The sequence below is a fragment of the Hemiscyllium ocellatum genome, chromosome 9, assembly GCF_020745735.1.
Source record: "Hemiscyllium ocellatum isolate sHemOce1 chromosome 9, sHemOce1.pat.X.cur, whole genome shotgun sequence".
Classification (NCBI taxonomy): Eukaryota; Metazoa; Chordata; class Chondrichthyes; order Orectolobiformes; family Hemiscylliidae; genus Hemiscyllium; species Hemiscyllium ocellatum.
The window spans coordinates 76,434,435-76,449,870 of NC_083409.1; positions in this window are offsets into that span (position 1 = coordinate 76,434,435).

Sequence of the window (15,436 nt, forward strand, 5' to 3'; positions counted from 1 at the left end):
TTAGACTAGGGCAAGACTGAGAAGGCAGGATCTTCATGGTAACCTTGGCTGGTACAGGAATTGAACCTGTGCTGCTAGTATCATTCTGCACACAAGCCAGATGTCCAGCCAACTGAGTGAACTGACTCCCAAGCCTATGAATAACACTGCAGCAAAAACAGCACAAGAGAATTAAAAGTATTTATGTATTTGCTATCAACAATTCTCACTTTTGAGCTTGCATGCATATCTTGAATTCAACATCCTTGAAGAAGCAAAAGGATTTCATCAGGTTCTAAGGGAGTAATTGATCCAAAAACAAAATATCTTCAATCACACAGTCAACTGCTGGCAAATTTCACTGGGCATCCAAAACTCATGGTGGAACCCAACAAGAAAAGAAAGAATCTATTGAGATTACTTACAAAAGAAATGTTTTATGTGCCCGAGAAGAATAAATAGTTGGCAGGCTACAAGAGGCCCAAACAAATTCAACAAGAACAGAAGTGTGACAAAGGACGTGCTATCATACCAAGAGGATGTCTCAATACAAGTGACGGGCATCATGCTCAGTAACCAGAAATCCTCCAGTAACAGAAATGAGAATGCAATAATATCTAGTTCACCGGGAAGACATCCACAGAAGACAAAAAAAATGCCCAATCTATTCAACAAGTTGAAGTAAAAAGCTTTCAGATTCTTAATGAGAGAGCAGCCTATGGTCTTCTGGGACCATGGCAACTTTCACTTTTGTCTGCAAAGTGAGAATGAAAATTTGCTTGCTCAAAATCAAACTCTATCGAAGCTCGACTAATGCCCACAGATTCATGATATGGTTACAAAGAAATTAGCTGGCTCATAAATGCAGGATACTGTTTTTAAAAAGTAAGCACTTTGTGAGGACCAAGGTTCGAAAGTACAGTGTTGGTCCCCAAGTCACATCACTTTAATGGTCACAACATAAATTGAAATATTTAACCCAATTAATATTAGGACCATTTACACTTTATCTGTGTAATATATAGAGTAAAAAGATCCATCCTTAATGAAGAAAATTTTCATTTGTTTTGAAAACAGAACATGTTCAACAAAGATGCAAATCAAACTAACATGCAATTTGAATTCTCTCACTGGCATTTCACATGAGATAATGAACAAATAACAGATTTCTAAAATGAAACAGGATGAAGAATGAAATGTTTGAGATGGCTTTCAGTTGGCATCTTGACACACACCACCCGCCCCCCCCCCCCCAACACACACACACACACACACACACACACAGACATCATTAGAAACAGGCAGTTGTCATCAGGACCTTTTCAAATGCAATGTAGAACTCTTTCAGAGGCTTTTGAGAATAACAGCTGGGTCAGTGTTTCAGTTTTCACACTAGACCCTCAAAAGGATTTTCTTGGAGGAGCAAAGGATGAGCTAGTTGCTTCTGTCTCTCAGCAGGCTGTAGTCCAAATGAACAACAAACAAAACCTGAAACGTAGCAATCATAAACAAGGCATGTGATTTCTGGTGAGTAAGAAGAAGCAACTTGCTTTAGGCATTTGTCTTCCAAGAAGTGACTTTAAAAAAAAGATTACCCAATGAGTCCTTAAGTGAACCTTTATAATAAAAATTCCAGTACCCAGTTCCAACGTCTCCTCAGCCTTTTCAACTAAACCACTTTGCACAATCCTTTTAACATAAACCCTCAAAACATATGAATAATGAAGCCTCATTAGGACAATTTATTTCCACTGAGCAACCTTCTTCCATTAGGAACATTCATGGGATTAAAAGTCCCGATTACTATTTGAGTTAGCAGGAAGGAATTCCTCTGTAGAGGAGATGAAATGATCTCCAGAAAAATATTTAATCAAGCATTATTTGAAAAGATTCTAAATAATGTAAACACATACTAGAGTCTAAAATAGAATTTGATGAAAAGTTGGTTGAAAAATAGAAGAGAGCAAAATAATGCAGGGTTCATGCGGTTTCTAATCAGGATAAATGAATGGAAAATTTTAAATGTTTTCATTTAATTTTTAAATGGTAGTAAAATAAGGAGGCAAAATAAGTATAGAGCGTTTGGTATGCTTTCCTTTATTGGTCAGAGTATTGAGTACAGGAGTTGGGAGGTCATGTTGCGGCTGTACAGGACATTGGTTAGGCCACTGTTGGAATATTGCATGCAATTCTGGTGGTCTTCCTATTGGAAAGATGTTGTGAAACTTGAAAGGGTTCAGAAAAGATTTACAAGGATGTTGCCAGGGTTGGAGGATTTGAGCTATAGGGAGAGGCTGAACAGGCTGGGGCTGTTTTCCCTAGAGTGTCGGAGGCTGAGGAGTGACCTTACAGAGGTTTACAAAATTATGAGGGGCATGGATAGGATAAATAGACAAAGTCTTTTCCTGGGATCGGGGAGTACAGAGCTAGAGGGCATAGGATTAGGGTGAGAGGGGAAAGATATAAAAGAGACCTAAGGGGCAACTTTTTCATGCAGAAGGTGGTACATGTATGGAATGCGCTGCCAGAAGATATAGTGGAGGCTGCTATAATTACAACATTTAAGAGGCATTTGGATGGGTATAAGAAAAGGAAAGGTTTGGAGGGATATGGGTCGGGTGCTGGCTGGTGAGACTAGATTGGGTAGGGATATCTGGTTGGCGTGGACAGGTTGGACCGAAGGATTTGTTTCCATGCTGTACATCTCTATGACTCTATGACTCTAAATTACCTTCTTAACGCTTTACAGTCAATTAAGTACAGTCACTGCTGGAAGTTAAGAAAAGGGACAGTCGATTTTCATTCACCAGTTTCTTACAATCAGCAATGGGAAAATGAATAGATACTCTGTTTTGTGACTTTGATTGGGGACAAATATTGGTCGCAACAACACATCAAATACTCTGTGATTCTTCAAAATAGTACTATGGGATTTTTTACATCCACCTGAGAAGGCAAGGAAGACCTTGTATTAAGAACTAATCCAAAAGACAACCCCTCAAACAGTGCAGCACTCCTTCAGTGCCATACTGGAGTGTCAGCCTTGATCTGTGATCTCAACTCCTGAATTGGGTCTTGACCAGGAACATTTTTTGACTGGAACAATAGCACTGGAACAGACTGGGATCTAACTATACCAAGTCCTGAAATACAGTAATATCTGCAATTTTTGTTGCACTCACTGTTTCCCCAGCCAATGAGGCATTGGACCCACAGCTGGGGCCATGATATCCTGCCTAGAAATACCTATTCACTGGATGTAGTGAGAGTTGCCACGTGTTTGGAGCCCAATATAACTCTCGTGATTCTGTACTCACTAATATGTAAAGTATGCTCATTCAAATATATCATTATATCCATGATTACACCATGCAGAGGATTGACGTAATACATCATGATTACTGAGCCTGCATAGTGACTAATGTGTTGCTGCTGTTAGACAAACCCTCCATTAAAGATCTGCATTTAATCTTCAACTTTGTTTGAATTAGTTTGCAAAGAAAAAATACAACATGATAGCGACAGGTGAAGGCCAAAGCTGATGAGCAGCAGTTGAAAACAATGATTTTGATCAGACGCCCTATCTGAGGTGCTGTTTTTGCAATTTCTCATTAGATAAATGGTGTAACAGAACTCACTCCTGGTAAAAGAAGGTAATGAGCTTCAGGTGCAAAGTTCAGCATTGGGCCTTTTTGAGTACAGTCCTTCCCACTATCACTGCATTTGTCAAGGCTAGGGACTATACCAACATAGGAAGTAGTCGCAACAATAAGCCACTCAGCCCCTTAAGCTTGCTCCACCATTCAATTAACTCACTCTGATCTGATTATTCCAACTTTCTTGCTTTTCCTGATAAGTTTTCACCCACTTATCCAGAATTTACTTCTTAAAAACATTCAAAGGCTCTTCTTCCAATAGCTTTTGACGAAGAAACTTCTGTGAGAAAAAATTCTCCATGTCTCAGTTTTAACCAGTTGATCTCATATTTTTAAAGTGCCCCCATTTCTAAGTTCTCCCACAAGAGGAACCCTGTTAAGATCCCTCAGGATCTTATATGTTTCAATCAAGTCATCTCTTCCCTTTCTAACTCCCAGTTAGGACAAGTCTAGATGTCTAATCGTTCCTCATAAGACAACCCCTACCCAATCTCGGTATTAGTCACATGAACTTCTGAACTGTTTCTAATGCATTTACTTCCTTCCTTAAGTAAGTAGAACGTCACCACTCAAATAGAATCAAAAAGTGTGGTGCTGAAAAAGCGTAACAGGTCAGGCAGCATCTGAGCAGCAGAGGAGTCGATGTTTCAGGCATAAGCCCTTCATCAGGAATGTACATTCAAGTACTCTAAATATATTCCAATTAATGCCCTGTTTAACTAAAACATAACTTCTCTACTTCAGTATTTAATTTCCTTCACAATAATAATTACATTTTATTAACATTTCCAGTTTTTTTTTGTACTCATTCACAGGATGAGGATGTTGCTGGCTAGGCCAGCATCTATTGTCCATCCCTAATTGCCCAGAGAGCAGCTTAGAGTGAACTACTTTCCTGTGGGTCTGGAGTCACATGTAGGTTAGACCGAGTAAGGATGGCAGTTTCCTTCCCTAAAGGATATTAGTGAACCAGACAAGGTTTTTCCAATAATCAACGATGGGTTCACAGTCATCATTCGATTCTTAATTCCAGATTTTTACAGAATTCAAATTCCACAAACTGATGTGGTGGAATTCAAACCTGAATCCTTGGAATAACAGTACAGTGATAATAGGCCATTGCCTCCCCTGTACCTGCAACTACTCTTAACTATTTACATACAGAATACCCAGACTCCTCTCAGAACTCTGTAAGCTCTAGCATTTAGGTAGTATGCTTTTTTATTCCTCCCTCCCACCAAAATGAAGAATTTCACATTTCCCTACCTACACACGGTTTGTCAAAACTTCAGTCACGAATGTAACCAACCCATATTCTTTTATGGACGCTTTCGTCTTTCTCAAACTTACATTTTCATTTACCTTTGTCTCATCCACAAATTCCTTCATCCAAGTCATTTATATAAATTATAAAACATCAAAGTCCCAGGACTAATCCCTGTTACATAACACTTATTAATTCTTGTCCAGGAAATTATCCATTTGTGACTTCTCTTGTTTTCTGTTAGCCAGTCAATCTTCCATCCAAACCAATATGTTACTCTCGACACTGTGAGCAACTTTCTCTGTAGTAACATTTGAACTGGCTACTCACCATTTGCCTTTTGGAATTCTAAATACAGCACACCCATTGGATCCCCTTTAATCATAGCAGGGCTAGAGAGAGAAACTTATGGATCCCGAAGCTTTGTTTATTTTCCAGCCCCTTATTCCAACCTACACCCACTTGAATTATTTTCCTCATATTCTTTCGATGCCCATAATTGTGATCCAGTGTCACAGTGGAATTGGAATGATTTATAAATGTTCAGCAAAAGTTCTTGGCTTTTGTATTATATGCCTCTATTTATAAAGCACATCAAAATCTCAGGTTTTAATGTAATAAATTTTATCGTCACCATCTTTTTCACACAGAGGGGAATGTGTGTATGAAATGAGCTATCAGAGGAAGTGGTGGAGGCTGGTACAATTAGAATATTTAAAAAGGTATCTGGATGGGTATATGAATAGGAAGTATTTAGAGGGATATAGGCCAAGTACTGGCAAATGGGACTAGATTAGGTTAGGATATCTGGTCGGTGTGGAAAAGTTGGACCAAAGGGTCTGTTTCCATGCTGTACATCTCTATGACCTGAAAGACAAATACATCTTATCATTGTCATTCAGATTCAGCCAGTTTGGCTTCTCTTAACTGGGAACTGTGCAATTACTATAATCATCACTGATATTACTCTGGAATGAATTAGATCCCAGACTGACATCTGGCTTGACAGATCATTGTTTAAATTTAATGTGGTGGTCTTTCAATGAAACATAAGCATAAAGTGCAGCAGTTTTAGCATTAACAATAAAACTGAAGTTTATTACACAAAAGAAAATAAAGTAAGATAAAACAAACCAAGCTATTTATATGTAACACAGTTTGAAAGATTTTAAAATGTCCAACAGAACAAAATCCCTTCTATCCTTTCACAGCACTCAATTACCTGTGAGAAAGTCCGCTCCTCCATCACATCTGTTGTTTTAACTCTTTCTTTCAATTCCTGTCTTGAGAACTTGATAGCTTCTTCCTTTATTGTTCACACTTTTTTTAAACTTTCTTCACGCCAAATAATCTTTTTAGGATCTCTTGGTCTGGAATTTTCAGTCTAAAACCCTCACGCTGAGGTAACCTATTTCCTAACTGATCTAGCTCTGATCTAGCTCCTTTTTTCAGGAGAAACTGTTCATTTTTGACGCAGTCAAGTTTTCTGCAAACTGACCACCACAAGCTTTCCATTCTACATGAAGATACATCTGAGCAAAAATCAATTCCTAATTTCTGTAAATGAAAAGCAAGTTGATATTATACAAGGTTTACTGTAATAAAATGCAAATCCCATTATCACAGCAGGAGGGCCCTGGGTCAACTGCTCTCTGAAACATACTGGTTTGAGATCACAGTTCCATGAATACTGATATGGGAATTACAAAATTCCCTTATGCGTGTAGACCAAAAACCACATGGCACTACTTCAAAATCCAAATCCTAAAATAAATGATATGAATTGCTGTATAAAAATCAGACATTTTATTTCAAGGAACATATAAACAACAACATTTAAAAGGCTTGGGCTTTGTTGACAGAAAAATTTCACTTTACATTGAGTCCTGATTTAGATTTAAAATTAACCAATCTTACAAATGCCCAACATAGTGTACATAATACAATAGCAAAGTAATGCATTTTGTGAAAATCTGAAGTGTAGACAGAAATCCTGGAAACACTCAGCAGGACAGGCAGCATATGTAACTAGAGAAGTAGAGTTAATGTTTCAGTTGAACAATCTGTATTAGTTCTGACAAAGAGACACTGACCTTTGTCCCTCTATGCGCAGATGTTGCTTGACTTCAGACGTCAGACTTCTTTTGACTTCTCATTTTCCTTCAGCAAGAAACCGAGCAGCAGATGTTGGAGATTTGGTCTGGCACTACATAAAACACAAATTGCAAAACAATAAAAAACAACTTGCTAAACAATGTAAAACCAAATGTCAAAGGAACAAATTGATGGGTTTTTTTTCAAAAAATGGCAAGATCATAAAGATGACCATTAAAAATTTCCGAGCAGCAAGTTAACTAATAAAAACAATTTTTTTTTTGCCTTTTCAATCAAGATGCAAAGCTAGAAAGAGAAGGACGAGGCCCCAAATCTTTGCCACTAGTGAAGGAGCTGGGATGAGGCTGAATTTAACACACACACACCTAGCACAACACATTCTAACCTGGTTGCTGGGGAAGTAATATGAAAATGGATGGCCTTTCAACCTGGGTATTCATCCTTATCTGGCCAATATGGTTTGAAGAGAGATGTTTAAGGAAAAGGGAATGTTCACTTGTGTCCACGTTAAACAGCATCTGTCTCTCTCTCTCTCTCTCTCTCTCTCACTCTCTTTGCCCTCACTCATACATATTCTCTCTCCTACTTAAGAACACTCTGTCTCTCACACACTGTCACTCACATGCACTCTCTCACATATACTCACTTTCTTTCATGCCCACTCAGACATGCACTTTCTTTCTCACTCTCAACATATCACATTGTTTTAACCTAGTTGATTTTAACCCTATTGCGAATCCTCTTGCAAGGATGCCTGCCTTGAAGAAGTTTTCCTCCTCTCTCTACAAGAATCTCAGGTAGTCCCTCTCCCACTGCAACTCCCAGGTCATTTCCTCTGACTCTATGCTACTTTCTCCTCAACCCCACCCTCTTCTTACTTATCTCTCCACCGTTCAGGCTCTCTGCCTGTATTCCTGATGAAGGGCTTTTGCCCGAAACATCAATTTTACTGCTCCTCGGATGCTGCCTGAACTGCTGTGCTTTTCCAGCACCACTCTAATCTAGACTCTGGTTTCCAGCATCTGCAGTCATTGTTTTTACCATCAAGGTAAAATGGTTTATGGTCTCAAGGTGATGGATAGAGGGTGCAGAGGTGGGTGACTGAATCATCATCTATAATGGGACATCATTGAAAGACCGGGTGGAAAATGGGCCTATGGATGGGAAGTTGAGTCATCCATTAGCCTTGGGACACCATCGAAAGGGAGGATGTCAGTTCAGGAATATGGGATCAGACTTTGGTGGTGGTACAGATAGACAAAGGTACTGTCAGCCACCATGGGACATCATTGAGAGGAGAAAGGACTATAAGTGCTCGGTCGGGATGTCAGTCCAAATGGACCAGTACAGGGCCATTAAAATCAATAAGGACCTTCATGTAGAGGTAGGCACTAGGCATGTAAGGTTCTGAAATACAATTTATTGTTCATTGTAAGATTCAGGTTCTGTCCAACTACAGAAAGACTCTGGGCATGAGTGCATTAGACAAAAACAATCACAAATATATTGAGTTATAAAATTAGCACGATAGAAGTGATTCTGAAGGAGGTGGTGTGACTCCGCTGATTCACAGGAGAAAGTGAGGAATGCAGATGCTGGAGATCAGAGCTGAAAATGTGTTGCTGGAAAAGCACAGCAGGTCAGGCAGCATCCAAGGAGCAGGAGAATCAACATTTCGGGCATGAGCCCTTCTTCAGGAATGAGGAAGGTGTGCCAAGCAGGCTAAGATAAAAGGTAGGGAGGAAGGACTTGGGGGAGGGGTGTTGGAAAAGCAATAGGTGGAAGGAGGTCAAGGAGAGAGTAATAGGCTGGAGTGGGGGTGGGGGCGGAGAGGTCAGGAAGAAGATTGCAGGTTAGGAAGGTGATGCTGAGTTCGAAGGATTTGACTGAGACAAGGTCGGGGGAGGGGGAATGAGGAAACTGGAAAAATCTGAGTTCATCCCTTGTGGTTGGAGGGTTCAAAGGCGGAAGATGAGGCGCTCTTCCTCCAGCCGTCGTGTTCTATGGTCTGGCGATGGAGGAGTCCAAGGATCTGCATGTCCTTGGTGGAGTGGGAGGGGGAGTTGAAGTGTTGAGCCACAGGGTGGTTGGGGTGGTTGGTCCAGGTGTCAAATCCCACGAACTCAGCACTGCTTTCCTAACCTGCAATCTTCTTCCTGACCTCTCCGGCCCATCACCCTCACCTTGACCTCCTTCCACCTATTGCATTTCCAACGCCCCTTCCCCAAGTCCCTCCTCCCTACCTTTTATCTTAGCCTGCTGGACACACTTTCCTCATTCCTGAAGAACGGCTCATGCCCGAAACGTCGATTCTCCTGCTCCTTGGATGCTGCCTGACCTGCTGCGCTTTTCCAGCAACACATTTTCAGTTCCGCTGATTCACAAGAGTACTGTGCCCTGGTTAGATGAGGAGTTTTCTCTTCTGAAAATCTTCTGTCTTTCTGTCATTGTAACAAGTAAAGAAGATATTACTGACCCATTCCAAATCACAACCACAGCCTGACCAATCGTATCCCTAACCTCTGGTTGACCAGGCAGTGCATGATGGTTGGCTAGGTGAGGCAAATAGAGTGCATGGTCACTTTCTGATGTCCATCTTCCAGTATAGGAAACACAATTAGCTCATTGTCTCAAGCTTTGCTAATTTAGTGTGAATTTCTAATTAAATCAGTCACTTACCTTATTGGGTCTGGGTGATTGTCACATATATCGGTTGTGTTTGAATGGCTGCGCATTGGCTCTTTCTTACAGGGTGTTGTGTTTTACTGTGATTCTTATCTTTGGATTGGCTATTTTACTTTTAAATTGCAAAGTTATTTTGATTCATAAAAAGATTTAAAAGTGGCATAAATTTTAACAAAGAAATATCAAACTAATACAGAGGATTGATTATACAGCGGATAATACTCAACCAGCCCGTGTAACAGAAATAGATAGCAATCATTGGTATCTACAAGGCAGACTAGATAAAATATTCTTATACCTTCGGTTGGTACAATCATAAGCGATAAAAGTAAAAACAGCTTGTATATTTCGAAAGCTCATCACCAACTAATGGAAGTTAAACCAAATAGCAAAAGTACACTTAGATAATTTGATTCCGGATTATAACTAAACTGAACTTTACACTCACACATTTTCTCATCTTGAGACTGAAAATACCTGTGCATTTGATGCCCCGTATAACAATTTTAACATGTCCCCATCTGGATTTAAAAGTAGTCCACCAGTTAGTTGGTCATATTATCTCCAATATTCTAGTTGGCATTGCAATTAACTTAGAGGAGTGTCTCCAAAATGTAACACCACAGGTACCATTTCAAACGTCACATCATTGTGCAAATATTGGTTCGCTTACTGTCTAGGAGAAAGTGAGGACTGCAGATGCTGGTGAGTCAGAGTTGATAAAGCAAGGCACTGGACATGGCACAGCAGGTCAGGCAGCATCTGAGCAGCAAGAGAATCGACATTTCGGGCAGGACCCTTCTTCAGGACTGAGGAGGGGTAAGTGAGCTGAGAGATAAATAGGTGGAAGCAGGGTGGGGCTAGCAGAAAGGTAGGTGGGATGGCATTGGTGGGTGAAGTAGGAGGTGAAGGTGATAGGTTGGTGGGAAGCGTGGAGCGAAAAGGTGGGAAGGAAGATGGTCCTCATGTTCTACATCACCAATGTCCTAATACCCTCATCATCCTCTGCCATTTTCACCACATACAGTCTGACCCCACCATCAAATATATATCTCCCTCCCCACCCATATCTGCATTCCCTAAGGACTATTCCCTCTGTGACTCCATTGTTAGATCCTCACTCCCCACCAATCCACCCTCCACACCTGGCACCTTCCCCTGCCACTGCAAGAGGTGTAAAACCTGTGCTCACACCTCCCCCTCACCTCGTCCAAGGCCCCAAAGGATCATTCCAAATCCAGCAGAGAATTTTCTTGAATATCCCCCAAAGTCATTTATTGCATCCGATACTCTCGATGTGGTCTCCTCGACATCGGAGAGACCGAGCGCAAACTCTCCAGGGAGCATCTCTGGTCTGTACACACCAACCAACCTACCATTCTGTGGCCATCCACTTCAACTCTCCCTCCCACTCCCCTATGGACATGTCCATTCTGGGCCTCCTACACAAGGCTATCTGCAAACTGGAGGATGAATACCTACTGAATGCTCCTGGTGAAGTAGCATTAGTTATAGTTCTATGTATTTTTTTGATCAGCCTGTTCAGATATGTTATGACACACCTCCAGGCCAAATGGGACTTGAATCTAGAACTTCTGACCCAAAAGCAGGCTCATATCACTGTGCCACAATACTCTTTGCTTCTAATTCTACCATCTGTTATTCATAGCCTTAACATATTCCTCCGCTACAAGAATTTGTAGCAGTGCAGTTATATTACATGAAAAGATTCTAAATCTCTCAAAAGCTAATGATATCAGTCGATAACAATTTATCATTTTGGGCCAGTTTAAAGTACTGAAATCTGATCGTAAATATGGAATCTCTACATCATTTGGGGAAATCTTAACATTTAATAATCTAAGATGATAACCTACAGCTCTTGGAGTACCCTTTCCAAGTTCAAACCAAGGTGTTAATTTGATAACTTTCTGAAGCAATTACATTTCATCTTCAGTCCTTCCTCTTTAAAATCAACTGTACTAGATCTCCATCCTTGCTATGGGATGGATCCCATTTTCATTGGTACCCTAAATATTCATGTCACAGTAATTCATTCAATCCATGCATCTCTTATTGTGATTGCACTTGTGATGCTTATCTAAGTTCAGCCAGATGATCAAACAGAAAGGTTTGTTATTGGGACAACATTGATGAATATCAGAAAACCCATCAGTCCACACATCTTTCTAATTGATCTGAAACTGGAAGTAGTGAAATATTAACACTTGCACTGTTTTCAACTGGTAAATGTGGAACCACACTATCTTTGACTCCTCTTCGTGCCCAAACACAACTTCTATTAATCTCCACATGATTGTGTACTGTCATTTCCATTTAACATCAAATGTTTCTTACTTTCAAAATTCCTCAACATCACATGATTTCCAACATTATAAGCTAATGGGTTATCCTTTTTGATACAAATCCCTTAATTTTATCCCTCAATATGCCTATATGTTCTTGCTCCTAATTTTTTTTTTGTTTATTAATTAGGGATATGGACTTTATAAGCTGGGTCAGCATTTAGATCCCTTCACCCCCTCAGATGTCGATTGTGAGTGATGATTAGATTCTTGCATGTTGGACATGGGCATTGCCTGATACTTTGGCATAAATGTTACTTGTCATTTATCAGACCTTATCTGGGTATCATTAAGGTCTCACTGATTATAACATGGACTCTTTCAATGGCTGAGGAGTCACGAATGATGCTGAACATGGTGCAATCATCAGCAAAAATTCCTGCATCTAATCTAATGGTGAAGGGAGGGTAATTGATGAAGCAGTTGATGATGGCTGGCACAAAGACGAACTCTGAGAAACTCTTGCGCAGATATCCTGGAATTGAGAAGAGTGACGTCCACAACCACAAACGTCTTCCTTTGTGCCAAGGAGCACTCCTACCAGTGAAGAGTATTCCATCTGATTTCCATTGACTCTCATTTTGCCGGGACATCTTGATGCCCCACTCAGTCAAAATGTGGCCTTGACATTAAGGCTAGTCACCCTCACCCTAGTTATATATTCAAGAGAAATCCATAACTAACTCCCATTACATGGGATATTCACTTCAAAGATTAAAAGTCCTGGAATTCTCATGTGCTGTCCAGTTACAGCTTGATAGCGACTTACACCAATAGTCATCTTGGGATTGATCCTAATGCCATCAAGTATCATGGAAGCATAACTGTCCATTGAATGGGGAACTGGGTACAAAATATATTCAGCATAGACTTTGTAGTTCTATTTTCTCTTTGCACAAATCCTGAAGATTATGGATAGTGGCTGACATGTAATTTATGATAAATCCATAGTAACGTTGTAAAATTGCGAAAATCACTCTCATAAAATGTGGACTTTGGTCACTACCCACTTGGAGCAATATTGGTCATGGTGGAAGCTGCAAGACGTGTCAGATTGTGGACATAGATACCACTATTATGCGTGGGAACACCTCCCACCTTGTACATGGCAGGTACTCATGTGACTCAGCCAACGTTGTCTATCTTATACGTTGCAGGCAAGGATGCCCGGAGGCACGGTACATTGGGGAAACCGAGCAAAGGCTACGACAACGGATGAATGGGCACCACACAACGATCAAAGGACAGGAGGGTTCCCTCCCAGTTGGGGAACACTTCAATGGTCCAGGACATTTAGCCTCGGTCCTTTGGGTGACCATCCTCCAAGATGCAGAGGGAAGTGGCTGAGCAAAGGCTGATAGCTAAGTTCGGTACCCATAGGGAGGGCCTCAACCGGGACCTTGGGTTAATGTCACATTACAGGTGATCACCATTGCACTACACACACACGCTGATATTCCTACACACACACACACTCTCACATACACATGGACACAGGTACACACAGACGTGCACACAGACACCCACACACACCCTTATAGACACACACACTCCCTCACTCTCACATGCACCCCCTCACAGACTTAAGACACTCTGCACTCACTGCACACACACACTTTCTCACACTCACAACCCCCAACCCAGACAGACAGACCACACACACACACATATAAAGACCCCCATGCACACATATATTTTGTGGGGTGAATTTGTACTTGCAGAGTTACATTGCACTTTGCTCAAAAACTGCATGAATTCATGTAAAATGCTGTTATCTCACTTTTTAGATTAGAATCAATCTAAACATCAGGTCATACACAGAGAGCACAGGGGGCTAACACCTTCAACATATTGTCTAGCTATCACCATTGTTAACAGCTAACCCAAGAATGCAACTTCAAAAAAAGGGTTTTGTGATTTACACATGAAAGAAGTGAAACTATCACTGTATTCCAACAGATGAAAGGCTTAACAGACAATCAGTTTTTCAATGTATAATTTCAGTTACATCACACTGCAAATTTTTGCTATAAATTCTGTGTTACGATCGAGCCCTCCACAATCACCTGATGAAGGAGCGTCGCTCCGAAAGCTAGTGTGCTTCCAATTAAACCTGTTGGACTATAACCTGGTGTTGTGTGATTTTTAACCTTATTAAATCAAGTCTATAAACATGATAGAAAGCCAACGCAATGTCTTCTTTAGTATACACCAACAGGTCATCACTCTAGTTAATTACCATAGGCACACATTATCAGATATAGCTCTTGTAGTGAATTTTAATGCAATATCTAGATACTGGGAATGGTATTGGACACATTGTACAAATGCATCTAATGAGTATTTTCAAATTCAGTAATTTGTCCTAGTGAGATATTTCAGTGCATCTTCCATCAAGCTTTCAGATGTCAAATCCATTCTCATCCACCAACTCAAACTTTCACTCCCTTTCATGGTACAGTGAGCACCACACATAAGATACACTGCAACAATTTACTTTTATCCTCCTTCAACAGTACCTTCCAAACCTGCAAACTCTACCACCTGGAAGGAAAGGGCAGTAGATGCATAGGAACACCACCACCTTCAGGTTCACTCCATCCACACACCATCCTGACTTGGAGCTATACCATTGATTCTTTACTGTTGCTCGGACAAAATCTTGGAATTCCCATACTCATAATATTGTGGGTAAACTTACAAACACAGTGTGGGTGTCTGTGTGCACGTCTGTGTACCTGTGTCCGTGTGTATGTGAGTGTGTGTGTGTGTAGGAATATGTGTGTGTGTGTGTAGTGCAATGGTGATCACCTGTAATGTGACAGTTCAAAAAAGCACGTACACTGTACCAGAAAAATTAACAACTAGGTTTCTACAAGGACGATGGGAAAAAGTGGCCAACTTCACGGGAACAATAGCCCACTGTGCAAAGCTGAACCAGGCACAACTCATTAAGCAAAAATCTGGTGTTGAGCGCTACTAAAAGACTATTTAATCTTCGTGGTTATCAAAGCTAGTAAAGTTAAGACACAAGGGTGGACAATGAAACTGATATATCTGACCTTTGAGTGGATGATCTTAGAGTCATAAGAGTTGAACTTTCAAGAAATAAAACATATGAAAATAAGCGTATTGAAGATATGGGCAGTTTAACTCAGAAGTAACCATCACAGGGGAGGTGTCAGTTGCATTGAGTTTTTTTGCAGGCAAAATCTAGTGAGATTTCTTGCCACATTTTACTAAACTCATTTCATTATTTGAGGACAGATATTATTTCACTGGAGCCAGCTCAGGGAAGGTTCACAAGGATGATCCTTCAGATGGAGGGAGTGTGTTATGGAAAAGGCTAAACAGTTTGGGACTCTACTCAC